This window comes from Gigantopelta aegis, chromosome 8, assembly GCF_016097555.1.
Source record: "Gigantopelta aegis isolate Gae_Host chromosome 8, Gae_host_genome, whole genome shotgun sequence".
NCBI classification, from domain to species: domain Eukaryota; kingdom Metazoa; phylum Mollusca; class Gastropoda; order Neomphalida; family Peltospiridae; genus Gigantopelta; species Gigantopelta aegis.
This window is the reverse complement of record NC_054706.1, coordinates 73,677,281-73,693,809: the sequence shown is the minus strand read 5'-3', so window position 1 is coordinate 73,693,809 and position 16,529 is coordinate 73,677,281.

The following is a 16,529-nucleotide window of genomic DNA, read 5'->3' as shown; positions in this document are numbered from 1 at the left end:
TTTCACACATTTATTTTTGATTAATGACTGAAAAAAACTATTTTTAAATGACAAAATTACCCGAACATCTATTTTCTTGCATTATTTTCTAACCCGGATGAATACAATATGTATATTAGATGTATTCCTACAATCTGTAATCCAGCATTTTATTTAGCTAGTAACATTAGGTAATACAGCTTTAACAATAAAATAAATTATCAACTTAATCCAAGGCAGATAATCAAATCTGAAAAAATTGGTTCTGAATCTAGTATAAACACAAAATGCTTTTCATGAGAGCTAACTAAGTGATTATTAAGAAGAAAAAAATGATCTGGAGATCTAAGTATATGTTTAACAACCTTATTGTTATGTACAAATAAGAATAGAAGGCACAATAGTGACAACAAATTTAATTATGTTTTTGGTAAAGTTTTTCTTCAAATTTGCTTAAAATTTTTCATAAAACTACTATTTTGTCTAAAATATAACTTAGCATCCTATAAATATGTCAAAATTACAATAAAAATCAAGTTCTTTACAAATTTGAGTTTTCAGAATTTCATACATAAAAAATTAACAATGTTAATGGAAACTAAAGACATTAACCCACTATTGGCACATGCTATTTTTAATATAAAAATAAATTGCTATTAAAATCTTAGTTCAGGTTGCCTATATATAATACCATATTTAAGAGCAGTTGTATATGGCAAGTCAAATACCATGTAAAAAGAAATTATTGAAATCTTTACAGTATGAATTATAAGCCAAAACCAACTTTTCTTCAGTGCTAACTTTGATTCAAACTCCATTCAGAGCCATGTACAGAGATTATTGTCAAAGTCAAGGTCATTGTGAACTTGCATGGTCGAGTGATGGCTAATTAATCAACCAAAATAGTTTAATTAAATAAAATGACAAAATCATAATATTTTATATTATGCACTGAATATGTGCTATAGGGTGTATACTACCAAATCAAATCCCATAGACGACAATAGTAACATATGTGGCTAAAACTCCTACCTGCAACGTATCAACTGACATAAACGCCACAGATATAAATACTACCACCCCTCACACTTAAAGTGAATCAGAAAAAAATGGGGGTCAAGCTGCTCGTTTCTGAGATAACGGGTAGCGTCTATGACTACTCTAGTTCCGCACAAAATTCGAGTACTTTTTTTTACAGGTACCCCATACATGTTTCAAGCACAAGGCTACTTGACACATTGGTACTAGATGAAATAAAATTGCATATATTTTTTGACCCAGATGAAACTATTATTTTTTACAACCAACACACTCACATTTATAACCAATCGCAGGACTTGTGGTGTTCATTTCTCTATCAAAAGTTGGGTGCACCTCGAACTTTGACCCAGCCGGAAGTTATTTGGTCTAGTACTACCTATACTGTTATACTAGTTCAAATTACACTGCAAGATTTCACTGGCTAGATGAAACCACATTTTATAACAACAAAAACTGTCACATTTATCACCAATGGCAGGATTGGTTGTATTGACTGTGCTATTAAAAGTTAGGTGCACTTTAACCTTGACCTGGTGAGATGATATTTGGTACTAGTGCATGTAAAGGTAAAGAAATGTGATATACATGTATTTAAAAAAAAGAAATTAGTTTTAAGTATAGAAGAAAATTTGCTGTCAATATGTAACACAATTAACAGCAAGCATTGTTTTAATTTAACATGTACCATTACATGTGTCAAAATAGCACCTATGATTTAATCTAAAAGAAACCCATAGCCTACACATGTATGGACATAAAATAAAGAAAAAAAGTTTGTTTTGTTTAACGACACCACTGGAGAACATTGATTAATTAATCATCGTCTATTGGATGTCAAACATATGGTAATTCTGTCACATAGTCATCAGAGGCAGCCCGCTATATTTTTCCTAATGCAGCAAGGGATCTTTTACATGCACTTTCCCACAGACAGAAAAGCACATACCATGGCCTTTGATAGACCAGTTGTGGTGCACTGACTGGAATGAGAAATGGCTGTCAAAAATAAAAAACAGAGCACATTGATTTTTTTTTTATCAACAGCAATAGGGTGTCAAACAATTGGTAATCTGACAGTCTTAGAGAAGAAACATACCACATTTTTCCTTTAGTAGTAAGGGATTTTTTATATACACCATCCCACAGACAAGACATGGCCTTTCATATACACTGGCTGGAACAAGAACTACCACAATGGGCCCACAGCTGGTGGTCGATCCCAGACCGATCACACATCAGGTGAATGCTTTATCACTGGGCTACATCCTGCCCATACAGATAAAGTTGTTTTGTTTAACAACATCACTAGAGCACATACATTAATTAATCATTAGCTACTGGATGTCAAACATTTGGTAATTCAGATTCATAGTCATCGGAGGAAACATGCTACATTTTTTTCTAAAGCAGAAAAGGATCTTTTATATGCACTTTTCCAAAGACAGGAAAGTACATACCACAGTCTTTGACCAGTTATGTTGCACTGGTTGGAATGAGAAAAAACTCAATCAGTGGAATGAATCCACCAAGGTTGTTCAATCCTGCAACATAAGCACCACAAGAGAGCACTCAACCAACTGAGCTAACTCCAGCCCCCTGCCCCTACAGAGTTATATTATGACAATCCTGCGACATAAGCACCTCAAGCGAGCACTCAACCAACTGAGCTAACTCCAGCCCCCTGCCCCTACAGAGTTATATTATGACAATCCTGCGACATAAGCACCTCAAGCGAGCACTCAACCAACTGAGCTAACTCCAGCCCCCTGCCCCTACAGTTATATTATGACAATCCTGCGACATAAGCACCTCAAGCGAGCACTCAACCAACTGAGCTAACTCCAGCCCCCTGCCCCTACAGAGTTATATTATGACAATCCTGCGACATAAGCACCTCAAGCGAGCACTCAACCAACTGAGCTAACTCCAGCCCCCTGCCCCTACAGAGTTATATTATGACAATTCTGCTCAGTGACACATGATCAATGCAGATGTGTTCTACATCACCCACGATTGGAAATGATCCCATCGATCCTGGTACAAGATTTTCTTTTGTGAAAACATACTAACCACTTGCTGATGTGAGGCTTAAAAAGTAATGTGCTTTGAACCTGATCATACCTAGAACAAAAGGTCAAACCTAAATTCTTTTTGATCTTTTTATACGTAGGTGATAAGAGTACATACTTAGCATTTTATTTGGACATGTAGTGGTAAATGTAGTCTTAGAAGAAATCCACTATATTTTCCCATTAACAGCAAGAGATCTTTTATATGCACTTTCACACAGATGAGACAGCACTTACCAGTCTTTACTATACCAGACGTGGGGCACTGGACGAGACGGAAAAAAAACAATCAGAGAATAGGTCCAGTGAGGGGGTTAGAACCTGTGGCCAAAGCACCTCAGGTGAGCACTCTACCAACTGAACTAGATCCCCCCACCCCACCAGCTGACAGTCAATACAGCCAACTGGTTGGAAACCTGGACACAGAAGTCTTTCTATTCATCTGCTCTCTGTTGTCACTAAAATATGACAGACTGCCAAGAATTCACTTAATAAAATAACAATATTGAGATAAAAAAGAACCCACAACATAGTAATTACTTAAAATTGATGGGGTATGCAATATACAAATCAATAACCATTATCAGTTTTTTCGCAAATTTAACCCATATATAAAATTAGGAAGGTATTGACAAATCCCAATACAAGTGCTCTGACCAATTCCTTGATTGCCTTTCAGAAATGTAATGGGTGTCATGTTGAGCTTTTTGACATTAAATGTACAATTAAGCGATCACAATAGTCTCCAATATCAATGTCAGCATGGTTTCCTAGCAACCATACACAACATAGGACAGACTGCCACACATAAAATTTAAAGTAGGTTGTGGCTTTAATATCCGACACATCTACAAACCAATTGAGAAATTCAAAACTAAGAAATAACAGCGGAATGTGACGACAAACATCATGAATAGAGTATTTGGATGATGATACTTAGCCACATGTACTCCAGAAATTTAAGAGCTTTCACACACTTGACCGAAACAAAAGAAACACTTCCCAAACACTCTCAAATCTTTTAATTTATCTTTTAAAAGTGAAGTACTTCTTTCTAAGGATCCTTGTGAATCTGAAGTCCTTGCTGAATAAAAGTTAAAGCTGGTTTTGTTTAACACCACTAGAACACATTGATTTATTAATCATCGGCTATTGGATCTCAAACATTTGCTAATTACGTCTTTAGAGAAAACCACCTATATTTTCCCATTATGAATAATTTCCCACAGACAGAACAGCACATACCACGACCTTTGATAACCCAGTCATGGAACACTGGTTAAGATGGGGAGAAAACCCAATCATACACTGAGCTAGAATGACTGAGCCAGATCAAAAGGCACAAACATACCATGGCCTAAAATATACCAAAAGAAAGAAATGTTTTATTTAACGATGCACTCAACACATTTTATTTACGGGTATATGGTGTCAGACATATGGTTAAGGACCACACAGATTTTGAGAGGAAACCTGCTGTCGCCACTACATGGGCTACTCTTTCCGATTAGCAGCAAGGGATCCCACAGGCAGGACAGCACAAATCATGGCCTTTGTTGAACCAGTTATGGATCACTGGTCGGTGCAAGTGGTTAACCTTGCGGAGTCGGTATCTGGATTAAAAATCCCATGCCTCGACTGGGATCTGAACCCAGTACCTACCAGCCTGTAGACCGATGGCCTAACCACGACGCCACCGAGGCTGGTAAAATATACCACTAATGGACTCTAGTTAAGGTAGTACTAAACCAAATAACTTCCAGCTGGGTCAAAGTTCGAGGTGCACCCAACTTTTGATAGAGAAGTAAAAAAAAAAGAAGAAAGAATTAGTTTCATTTTGGTAAAAAACATGCAATTTTATTTCATCTAGTACCACTATGTCAAGTAGCCTTGTGCTTGAAACATGTATGGGGTACCTGTAAAAAATCGGTATTGGAATTTTGTTTGGAAACAGGGTAGTCATAGATGCTACCCATTATCTCAGAAATTAGCAGCTTGACCCCCAATTTTTTCTGATCTAGGGGTGAGGGGTGGTAGTATTTATATTCGTGGTGTTTATGTCGATTGATACGCTGCAGGTTGGAATTTTAGCCACATATGTTACTATTGTCGTCTATGGGATTTGATTTGGTAGTATACACCCTATACTACCAAATCAAATCCCATAGATGACAATAGTAACATATGTGGCTAAAACTTCACACTTTAAAGAGAATCAGAAAAAATCGGGGGTCAAGCTGATCGTTTCTGAGATAACGGGTAGCGTCTATGACTACCCTAGTTCCACACAAAATTAGAGTACTTTTTTTTACAGGTACCCCATACATGTTTCAAGCACAAGGCTACTTGACACATTGGTACTAGATGAAATAAAATTGCATATATTTTTTGACCCAGATGAAACTATTATTTTTTACAACCAACACACTCACATTTATAACCAATCGCAGGACTTGTGGTGTTTATTTCTCTATCAAAAGTTGGGTGCACCTCGAACTTTGACCCAGCCGGAAGTTATTTGGTTTAGTACTACCTATACACCCTATAAAAAACAACAGACACCATGTTTAGGGAGAATTAATCAATCGTTTAACCAGTCATGCTTTGATCCATCAAAGGTTCAAACACGCCTGTCAAGTTTCCTACATATCTTCTTCCTCTATGTTTCAACATCTTTTTTACAACAGGGTCAGTCTGAAGCTTAAATGTAAAGAGCTCACTGGAACACATTGAGTGATTAATCATCGGCTATTGGATGTCAAATGTTTGGTAATTCTGACAGTCTCAGAAAGGAAACCCGCTATATTTGTTCATTAGTAGCAAGGGATCTTTTATATACACCATCCCATAGACAGGATAGCATATACCACAGCCTTTGATGGAGGTGTGACATGTCACAGAATCGATCCTCCTCTTATACCCATGAGTCATTACTGGTATATCAAAATACCATGGTATGTATTATCCTGCCTATGAAAAAGTGCATATAAAAATTCATTGTTGCTTTTTCTTAAAGAACTGTCATGGACAGAACTATCTGGTGAAGTTACAACAGTTTACAACAGGTATGCTTGAACAATTTTCTAATGAAAGCTAGCACATCAAAAATTACCCTATAAGGCTGAAGTGGGTTTCTTCCCTCTGTAACTTTGTTTTATCTTTTGACTAATTAGTTTGACAGAAAACAATGTTAGTGTAAAATGAGCCAAGGTCATATTAAACAATAGTGTAAAATGAGCCAAGGTCATATTAAACAATAGTGTAAAATGAGCCACGGTCATATTAAACAATAGTGTAAAATGAGCCACGGTCATATTAAACAAACATTCCTTTTCTTTTCTACTTTTAACATGAACACAAATGCACAAACGATAATACAAAAATTAGTTGAAACTTGTAGACTGCGGCCATTAATCCTAGATTCAATACCCACATAAATTTATAACAAGGTGCAAATATTTCTAGCAGACTCAAGTCTGATTGCAAATGCAGGAGCAAAAATACAAAAATAAGTTAAAACTGGTTGACTGGGGGCCATTAATTCTAGACAATACCCACATAAATTTAAACTCTCTCTTTCAAACTCAATGGGCTGGGGAAAACAGCATAAAAGTAATCTCTAGATTGTCCTGTGGTAATCTGTAGATTGTTCTGTAGTAAATAGTTTCAGACTAACCCCCTGGATCTACTGGTATCATGAATAAAAGCAAAGAAGTGCCTACAAATATGTGACTGTTATTAGCCATGGATTCAATAATAAAATCAACAAACACTTGGCAGTGCTAGCTCTGGCAATTAACACTGGAGAGGTATAAAAACACACACAAAGGAATAACAGATAAACATCACAGTAATTTTGTTTCAAATTACAGAGAAATCCACTGACCTTTACTACAATTAGGTAGACAAAATCTGCAGTGCACACAGTTTTATTTCACCTGTCACAAACTAAGCCTTTACGTAAACAGCACACATTCACTGCGAGTGCTTTATATGCTTAAGCAGCAAAGCAGCAAAACCCAAAATGATAACGCACAGTAATTCAAGCCGATTTTAATGTTTGCATGCACAGACAGAACAACTTAACATAGTAACAGGCAAAGAATTCAAGAAAATAAACAAATTAGAAATGAATCCCCAAAGATTATTTAAAAAGTGAGCAAAATGACAACTAAAAATAAGTCACTATAAATTAAAGAGCAAGTTTTTATTTTCTTTCTTCTTCTTTTTTAAAAAGACACTGTGCTGTGTATGTACATTGGCAATCACAGATGTACATATGAAATGGTCCTGAACATTACTAAGGAAATGTGAAGTGACAATACACAGCACAGATATGCCAACATTTGAAAGAAATTTGCTGTCTCTTTATGTATTTTGATTTTCAACAATATCTTCTTCCCTTTTTCACTATTAATATATTTAAAAAATAATTCACATGTTTTAAAATGTCTGCGCTTATATCCAATTACAGTTCAAGCACACAGCTCAGCTATCTAAACTTTAGTTCAGGACAAAGGTGGGTTGTAGCATGTTAATCCGAGGTACAAGGGAATTCAGGCTTGTAGCATGTTAATCTGAGGTACAAGGGAATTCAGAGTTGTAGCATGTTAACCCGAGGTACAAGGGAATTCAGGGTTGTAGCATGTTAATCCAAGGTACAAGGGAATTCAGGGTTGTAGCATGTTAATCCAAGGTACAAGGGAATTCAGGGTTGTAGCATGTTAATCCAAGGTACAAGGGAATTCAGGGTTGTAGCATGTTAATCTGAGGTACAAAGGAATTCAGGATCGATTGCCCTTGATAGACAGGGTTTTTTGTTGATAATGTGGCAAAGCATCTTAATAACATAATTGATTTTAAATTTAAATGACATCAGTATTTATACGACATAACTTAGCAGTCTTGCTGCAATAATAATACATGAGTGCATAACACTTCCATTTTCAGAATGGAAAATTTTAGATGCTAAAGTGCTATTGAAATTCTTCTTTCAGTTTGAAGACTTCTAAAGGATCTCACTGTTTTGGGAGAAAATATTGTAATACTGCATAAAAATAGTACAATTCATAAAATACAGATATAAAGTGAAATTACAATGAGATACATTACATGCAGGGTTCGAACTTAACGGTCACCCGATCGCCCTTGGCGACTGAAAACGACAACAGGCGACTGAAAACCCACAGTAAGGTTGCCCACCTGGCGACTGATTTAAAAAAAAAAAATTAAATCAATAATCAAAAATATTATTTGGGCAAGTGAAAATAGATCCAGGCAAGTGAAAGTGCTGTCACCACTTGCCCGGATGACAACTAAAAAAAAAAGTTAAGTGCAGACACTGTATATGCATTGTGTACTAAGTCAAAACAATTATGTCATCAATGTCCATTGTTGACCTTAATACAAGAACAACCAGAAATATAATGGATTGCTAAAATTGTCAATAAGTTTTGTTTTGTTTTTTAAATGACATCACTAGAGCACATTGATTAATTTATCATCGGCTATTGGATGTAAAATATTTGGTAATTCTAACACATAGTTATCAGAGGAAACCCGCAACATTTTTCCTAATGCAGCAAGATTTTTTTTATATGCATTTTCCCATAGGAACAGATAAGCACATACCACAGCCTTTGACCAGTTGTGGATCACTGGTTGGGACAAGAAAAAAACCAATCAGTTGAATGGATCCACCAAGGTGGTTTGATCTTGTGATGCAAGCACCTCAAGCGAGCTAGATCCCACCCCAAATTGTCAACAAATAAGATTTAAATATAATGGCTAAAAACTCTGTAATAGCCACAATATATTCTACACTGTGTGTGTTAGTTTCTTTAATTATAATCCTCAACTATATATACCACCATTGACAATAAGATTTAAATATAATGGCTAAAAACTCTGTAATAGCCACAATATATTCTACACTGTGTGTGTTAGTTTCTTTAATTATAATCCTCAACTATATATACCACCATTGACAATAATGAATATATATCTGCAATTTTGTTCAAAGCACATAAAAATTAATATTGCATACACTCACATAATTTTGGTCTTGGAAAGTGGGACTCAACGAGATTACTTTATATGATTATACTAGAATATTCACGAAGACAGACCACCAACTGTTTAAGAACAAATGAACAGACCCAAACAGATGCTACCTATCAATCCAATCAATACAGCAATATTACATGTGATTTGGGCACCATTAATAATAATTACTTACTTAACGTGGAAGTAAGAAGTGCGAGTTTATAACTGCACCCAGTCAATCACATTTACGTTCTGTAATCTGACAACTGCAGTGACAACAAAGGGCCATGACACCTCAGCTTATGAGATAGTTTATAGTCTGTCTATTAAAGGGGTGAGTGAAGAGGAGACATGAAAGGACAGGCTATTAAACTGTCCAAGTCTCAAAGACATCACTATCTTTCTGTGCTGTAGCGTGGCAGGTGGCAGTATAAAAAATCAATCACCTGTGAGAACAGTGGAATCTAATAGCACACAGTTCAGGGCTAAACTTCTATCTCCTCATTTTTTTTATCATTTTTTTGTTTGTTGGGTTTTATGCTTGGTCTTGGTAGTGTAGTGGTTAAAGTTTGTTTTGTTTAGCGACATCACTAGAGCACATTGATTTATTAATCATCGGCTATTGGATGTCAAACATTCGGCAATTCTGACATAAGTCTTAGAGAGAATGCACTCAACACATTTTATTTACGGTTATATGGTGTTGGACATATGGCTAAGGACCACACAGATATTGAGATAGGAAACCAACTGTTGCCACTTCATGGGCTACTCTTTTCGATTAGCAGCAAGGGATCTTTTAATATGCACCATCCCATACACAGGATAGCACATACCATGGCCGTTGATGTATTAGTCATGGTGCACTGGCTGGATTGCTGATACAAGGTCTAAAAATAAATTTAGTGTTTCCGGGAACTCAAACCTAACTAGAGGACCAACCCTAATTCCCCCTCCCCCTTTTATTAATATGTAGTAGATACATGGTCTTTTATCTGGATCCATAGGGGTGAATATAATTTTGTGTTTCCGGGAACTCAAACCTAACTAGAGGACCAACCCTAATTCCCCCTCCCCCTTTTATTAATATGTAGTAGATACATGGTATTTTATCTGGATCCATAGGGGTTAATATAATTGTTTAAATAATACATGAATAAAGATGACCTCATATATATACAAAAAAATTCATGTTCCCTGAAAACACACAATGTGTTTTTAAGCCAGATAGTTCATTTAAAAATTACATAGTTATGGTGGTACTAAACCAAATAACTTCTGGCTGGGTCAAAGTTTGAGGGGAACCAAACTTTTGATAGAGAAGTAAATATGGGATTTGATTTGGTAGTATACACCCTTATGAACCTTTATTTTGTTGTATTTTGTTAGCAAAGATGAACTAACTTCATGAGATAATAAAATTCTACAAATTGCTAACAATATTTTCTGTAATTTTTACCCTGTAGTAGTGAAATGAAGGTTAGTATAAACATATTCTTAACACGTTTATGTAATTTATTTGACTTGACGTTAAAGAATATAAATCACTCAACTGCTCACTGATTAATTATATAAACAATTGTTACAAATAAAACATTAATATAATACTATCCTACAAGATGTCGATATGACTGAATATACTTACCTAATATATCGGCAACAAAACCTTTATAAAAAACAAATACGCATAAGCTTAACACTTCCAACATCGATACTCCTAACAAAGGCAGGCTCATAAAATCAGGACATTATTTATAAATGAATTAGGTTGAATGGGATTAAGTGGAAAATATGAACCATTTATTAAACCACACAGCAGGTTACGGGTATAGAAAAATATATTATTGTTATGAACACAGTGATTTAACAAAACTATCAGGATAATTGGCACTTGTTTCCAAGTCACATATTTTTATTATGATAGGTCGACAAACACATGTCTATAAATAAAATCAATACATACCTGGTATATTAAAAATATTGTCCTAAATAATACTATGATTACCGCATGATGCATGGCTTAATTAAAACATCAATCAGTAAATAATTTAAACTAAAAATTTAAATGCACAATAAACTTCAAAATAAACTTTTAACATTATTTGTTTGGGTACTTGGTACTTGCAATTAGTCAGACATTATTTTTAAGTTGTTTACATAACAATCACTTATACAAATTAAAGATAATATTTACTTTGTTTAACAACACCACTAGAGCACATTGATTTATTTATCATCGGCTATTGGTTGTCAAACCTTTGGTAAATTTTTCCATTAGTAACAAGAGATCTTTTAAGGCAGTGTATTCTACAAACAAGATAGCATAAACATGGCTTTTGATATATCAGTTGTGGAGCACTGGCCAGAATGAGAAAACTGTCCTACCTTGAAAAGCATCCTAATTTGGGTAATTTAAAAACAAAACCACACAATCTTGAATGTTAACTTAACACATTTGTTTATGGAGTCCTTTTTGAAATAATAATAAAATATATATTTAAAAAAACAAAGGTAAAAAAAAAAATTGCACAAAATACTATGTTATAATTATATTGCATTCTTTCATACTGAATACAGCTCAATACCCTACCTAAATATAATTTTGTTTGTTTTGTTTTGTTTAACGAAACCACTAGAGCACAATGGTTTATTAATCATCGGCTATTGGATGTCAAACATTTGGCAGTTTCTTTTGACATAGTCTTAGAGAGGAAACCCACTACATTTTTCCATTAGTAGCAAGGGATCTTTTATATGCACCATCCCACAGACATAATTTTTAATAGACTGTTGATAATACAGATTAAAAATCCTAACGATAAGCTTTTGGAGCCTGGAATGGCAGATGAGTTTTCATTATTGTCACATTTCTGGAAATATTTTTTATTGACAAGTATTGGCCAGCCCCTGTTTTCATGGTGATATATTTAGAGACTTGAAAAGTTGGCTAATACATATGCAGAGATGGGAAATTAGCTGAAATTTTCATTAGTCCACCGGATAAGTATATCTTGTACAAATAAGTGGTTTGTTTTGTTATAGTACATGTATAAGGTCAATGTTTTTGACTGCACAGAATGAAACTGCATTGAATATTATTACTTGTCCACTGAACCACTGGGGTACGTTTTGCTTGTCATGTTCTTATTTCAAACACAGCTGTGATATACAGCAGTAAATAAGTTTTGTATTCCACTCAGGTGTGCTACTAGACTGGTCTCAATTCACTTAAATAAAAGGCAGAAGATTCACTTTGATTAAGCCTAAAAATATATCTGTGTTTTGATTTCATCCTTGAAAAAAATACGGTAGGTAGGTAGGAACATTTTTTTTTTATTGAATCAAACTGAGAAACCATAATCAGCCACGGTGTTCCGCAACTAGTTTGCTGATTGAAAAACAAATCAGGGATCCTGAAATTTTGCTTCAAAATATTTCAGTCAGTACATAAAATTAGGGTAGGTCGGGAAACCAGAAATGTTTTTTTTTTTTAGGCCTTACTACATAGTACAGGTTTTGGGAGACGGTGCAAAAGTGACTGACACTTACTCCCTGAATTTTTACATGAACATGCAAAAACAAGTAATTACTAAAGTGAATAAAGTAATCATTTTTGTTTGTAACAGCCAGTTTGAGAACACTGAGCATACATGCATGTTGAAATTCCTACGGGTTAGGTAGTCTTAATGTAGAGAGTATAATTACTGATAAAATCTCCAGCTTGAGTTTTCTAATACAGTGTGCAGACAAGTGAAAAACAGTCGACCTGGACAAAACATTTTTATCAACCGATCATGCTGGCTTTTTTTTTCTTTGGTTGTTGTTGTTGGTGGTGTTCATTGCATAATGCATACACAGGACATGAAATAGCCATCAGTGTACACATGTAGTTGTTTTATTTTTAAGATATTAAAAAACTCAAATAGATGATTATACCCCACTTCACACTAAAATTTTGTATTTTTCTAATTGTACGTTACGTTTGCATAGAAGGGTGGTTATTAGCACACCTAAAATTAAATTTACGTGGGAAATGGTGGAGACAAGTAAACACTAAAACACAAAAAGTTAAAGTTTGCTTTTATTTAACGACACCACTAGAGCACATTGATTTATTAATCATCGGCTACTGGATGTCAAATATTTGGTAATTTTGACATATAGTCTTAGTAAGAAAGCCTGCTACATCTTTCCATTAGTGGCAATGGATCTTTTATATGCACCATCCCACAAAGGATAGCACATACTACAGTCTTTGATAAACCATTATGGTAGACCAACTGGAATTAAAAATAGCCTAATAGGCACTTCCAGCAAGTGCTGTACCATTGAGCTGCATCTTAAAACACAAAGGCAGAAACTGAGTAACAACATTGTAGGTTATTATAGTTTATTTGCCAATATAGATGTACATGGCACAGAAAGCATAAAAATATAGGAGAGGGGGAATCCAACCAAAGTATATTTACTTGACATCAATGAAGGTATACATTTGTTACAGTAAAATTAGTCATATTAAATACTAGAAAAATCCTCAACAAATAATATTAATTGATAAGAATTATGATACATTAATAAACAGCCTTATAATTACGTGTTTAAGTATCTGTGTGCGTGTGTTATACTTTGGCATGTTCATATACCACAAATGTTTCGAGCATGTCCGCCCCAGGGTTCGGTCTCTGGGAGGCCAGGGGTCCAATCTGGGGCAGATTAAAGTATCTGAAGAATTTTTACAGCAGACCCCATGACAATAATTCGACACCAAAAAAAAAAAAAAATCTAAATTAAAAAAAATTGAAGTATTCTTTTAAATTATAGTCCGAGAGTACAGCTAAAGCAATACATGTCCCTTACCGCATCAAACAAATTTCTGCATCTCCTAAATTCAAAGGCAATAATTCTGTAACAGTACATGATAAAGCTATTAAAAACATCTTGAGACATTAAAAAAAAAGTCAGGATTTTTTTTTTTTATCACATAAGTTTAAGGACCATAACTGTCACAAATCGTCATGAAAGTCAAATTGTGTCTGTAACAGAACATGATAAAGTTATACACAAAATTTCAGCTCCATATCCCAAGGCATTGTGGAGAAAAAAAAAACATTCGGAAAGCTATATGTTGGACAGACATGAAACCTATAGTCCTTGCCTGTTGGACCAGTTATGGGTTTAAAAAGTATTAAGAAATATACCATATTTAAGAGTAGATTATATAAATGTGACCAATATTTGTTTACTTTCCCTACACAAAGTCCATGGTGTCACTAATCTTAAAATGGATTTTTTGGTTAAAACAATGTACTTATACTGAAACTATTGGCCTAAAATAAGAGCACCTGTTTAGTGAACATGGAGACTCAGTCATTTACGACTTTTTCTAAAATTACATTTTTTTTTTAATAAACCTTCAACATTGATTATTTGTGTAAAAACTCAGGGCTCGTAACTGCCTGTGACAAGGTCGCCAAATGTGACCAATGTCTCGTTTGGGTGACTTAAATATTAAAAATAATATTATGTGGGCGATCTTTTTTAGAGCTATAACATATGAGCCACTATTAATATTTGCATTCCACATTCAAATTTTGCTCGTGGTTCTCTTACCATAATTTGTCAACATTCATTATTATTTTTTGGGCCACCATATTTTTGTGTGAGTTTCGAGTCCTGAAACTATTATCCATTACCAACAAATAAATAAATTTTATTTAATATGTACATTTGTTATGCAGTATACACTACAGGTTTAAACCAGTCCATGGTATCCCCAAAAATGGAATTGCTATTTTCAGTAAAAACATTCACCAAATCTCTTAAATGGTATGTGACACTCTCCATAATTTGTTAAGGTATATCAAATATGAGGCCAAACTTTTTTAATACCTAGGTGTGTTGATATGCTATTTACTTCCATCACGCAAATGTCAATAATCTTCAAAATTTTATAGGTATCGTCGCGCGCAATCCACGCAACCACCGAAACAGGGCAACAGACGATAATATATAACTTGCTCTTCTAGATGCTGGCATTATCTCCTATACGATTTAAACTTACAATATCTTCCACTGCCACTGTCACACTAGATCGAATACTCCTATGATTATTTTTCTTGTACAAATTAGAAGATAATACTTTTCTTTGTTGTTGTTGACAGAACTTCTGACGCTAACAGACAATAATGCACGTGCAAAATCTAACCTTACGATACGGGTAGACCCCGTGTGATGATCACGTGATTTTACAAGTTACAACTGCAGTGTTGCAGGGATCTTTTATTTGCGCTTCCCACAGGCAGGATAGCACAAGCCATGGCCTTTGTTGAACTAGTTATGGATCACTGGTCGGTGCAAGTGGTTTACATCTACCCATTGAGCCTTGCAGAGCACTCACTTAGGGTTTGGAGTCGGTATCTGGATTAAAAATCCCAAGCCTCGACTGGAATCCGAACCCATTACCTACCAACCTGTAGACCGATGGCCTAACCACGACGCCACCGAGGCCGGTGTTGCGTTCAGAGTCACAGTGTGCTTAAAATTGTTCAACAAACATACAAATCCAGATTCCAGTGCACCTTAGTTTCATGTCTGTTTATAATTAATTACACGTTTTGTCTATATCAGTGTGTAGCATGTAGTCCAAGAGGTAGTGTTTCTTTTGTGTATTTTTTAAAATTATTATTAACAATAAAAATATACATGTACATATGTCGTTTAGTGTACCGAAAAGGTCCAAAAGGTCTGAGGGTATTTTTTTGAATATCCTGATATATATGTAGTTTATGCATGGGCGTCATTTTTGGGGGGACAGGGGGGACATGTCCCCCCCCCCCCCCCCGCCACACACACACACACTTTTAGCAGTGGGGGAGGACAGAATATCTGATGTCCCCCCCCCCCCACACTTTACTCTAAATGATGTTCTCAGACAGCCACAATGACCTAGGGCGCTCGCGATTAGTCGCACGAAATATTGTTAGAACCCAGTTGTCTTTAATATACCAGTCGTGGTGCACCGGCTGGAGCGAGAAATAGTCCAATGGGTCCACCGACAGGGATCGATCCTAGACCGACCGCGCATCAAGCGAACGCTTTACCCCTGGGCTACGTCCCGCCGTGCTTTACCCCTGGGCTACGTCCCGCCGTGCTTTACCCCTGGGCTACGTCCCGCCGTGCTTTACCCCTGGGCTACGTCCCGCCGTCTCCTCGGTAATAACGTTCATGACTAAAATAAAAAATAATAAAACACAAAAACGTGGCGCTTACAATATAATTATAATATATAGTTAGCCAACAAACGTTTAGTAATTTGGTAAATGTGCTTAAATAAAAGAAAATTCGTGACTTACAAAATAAAATCAGACACTGGATTGAATTGAGGCATCATTTGTC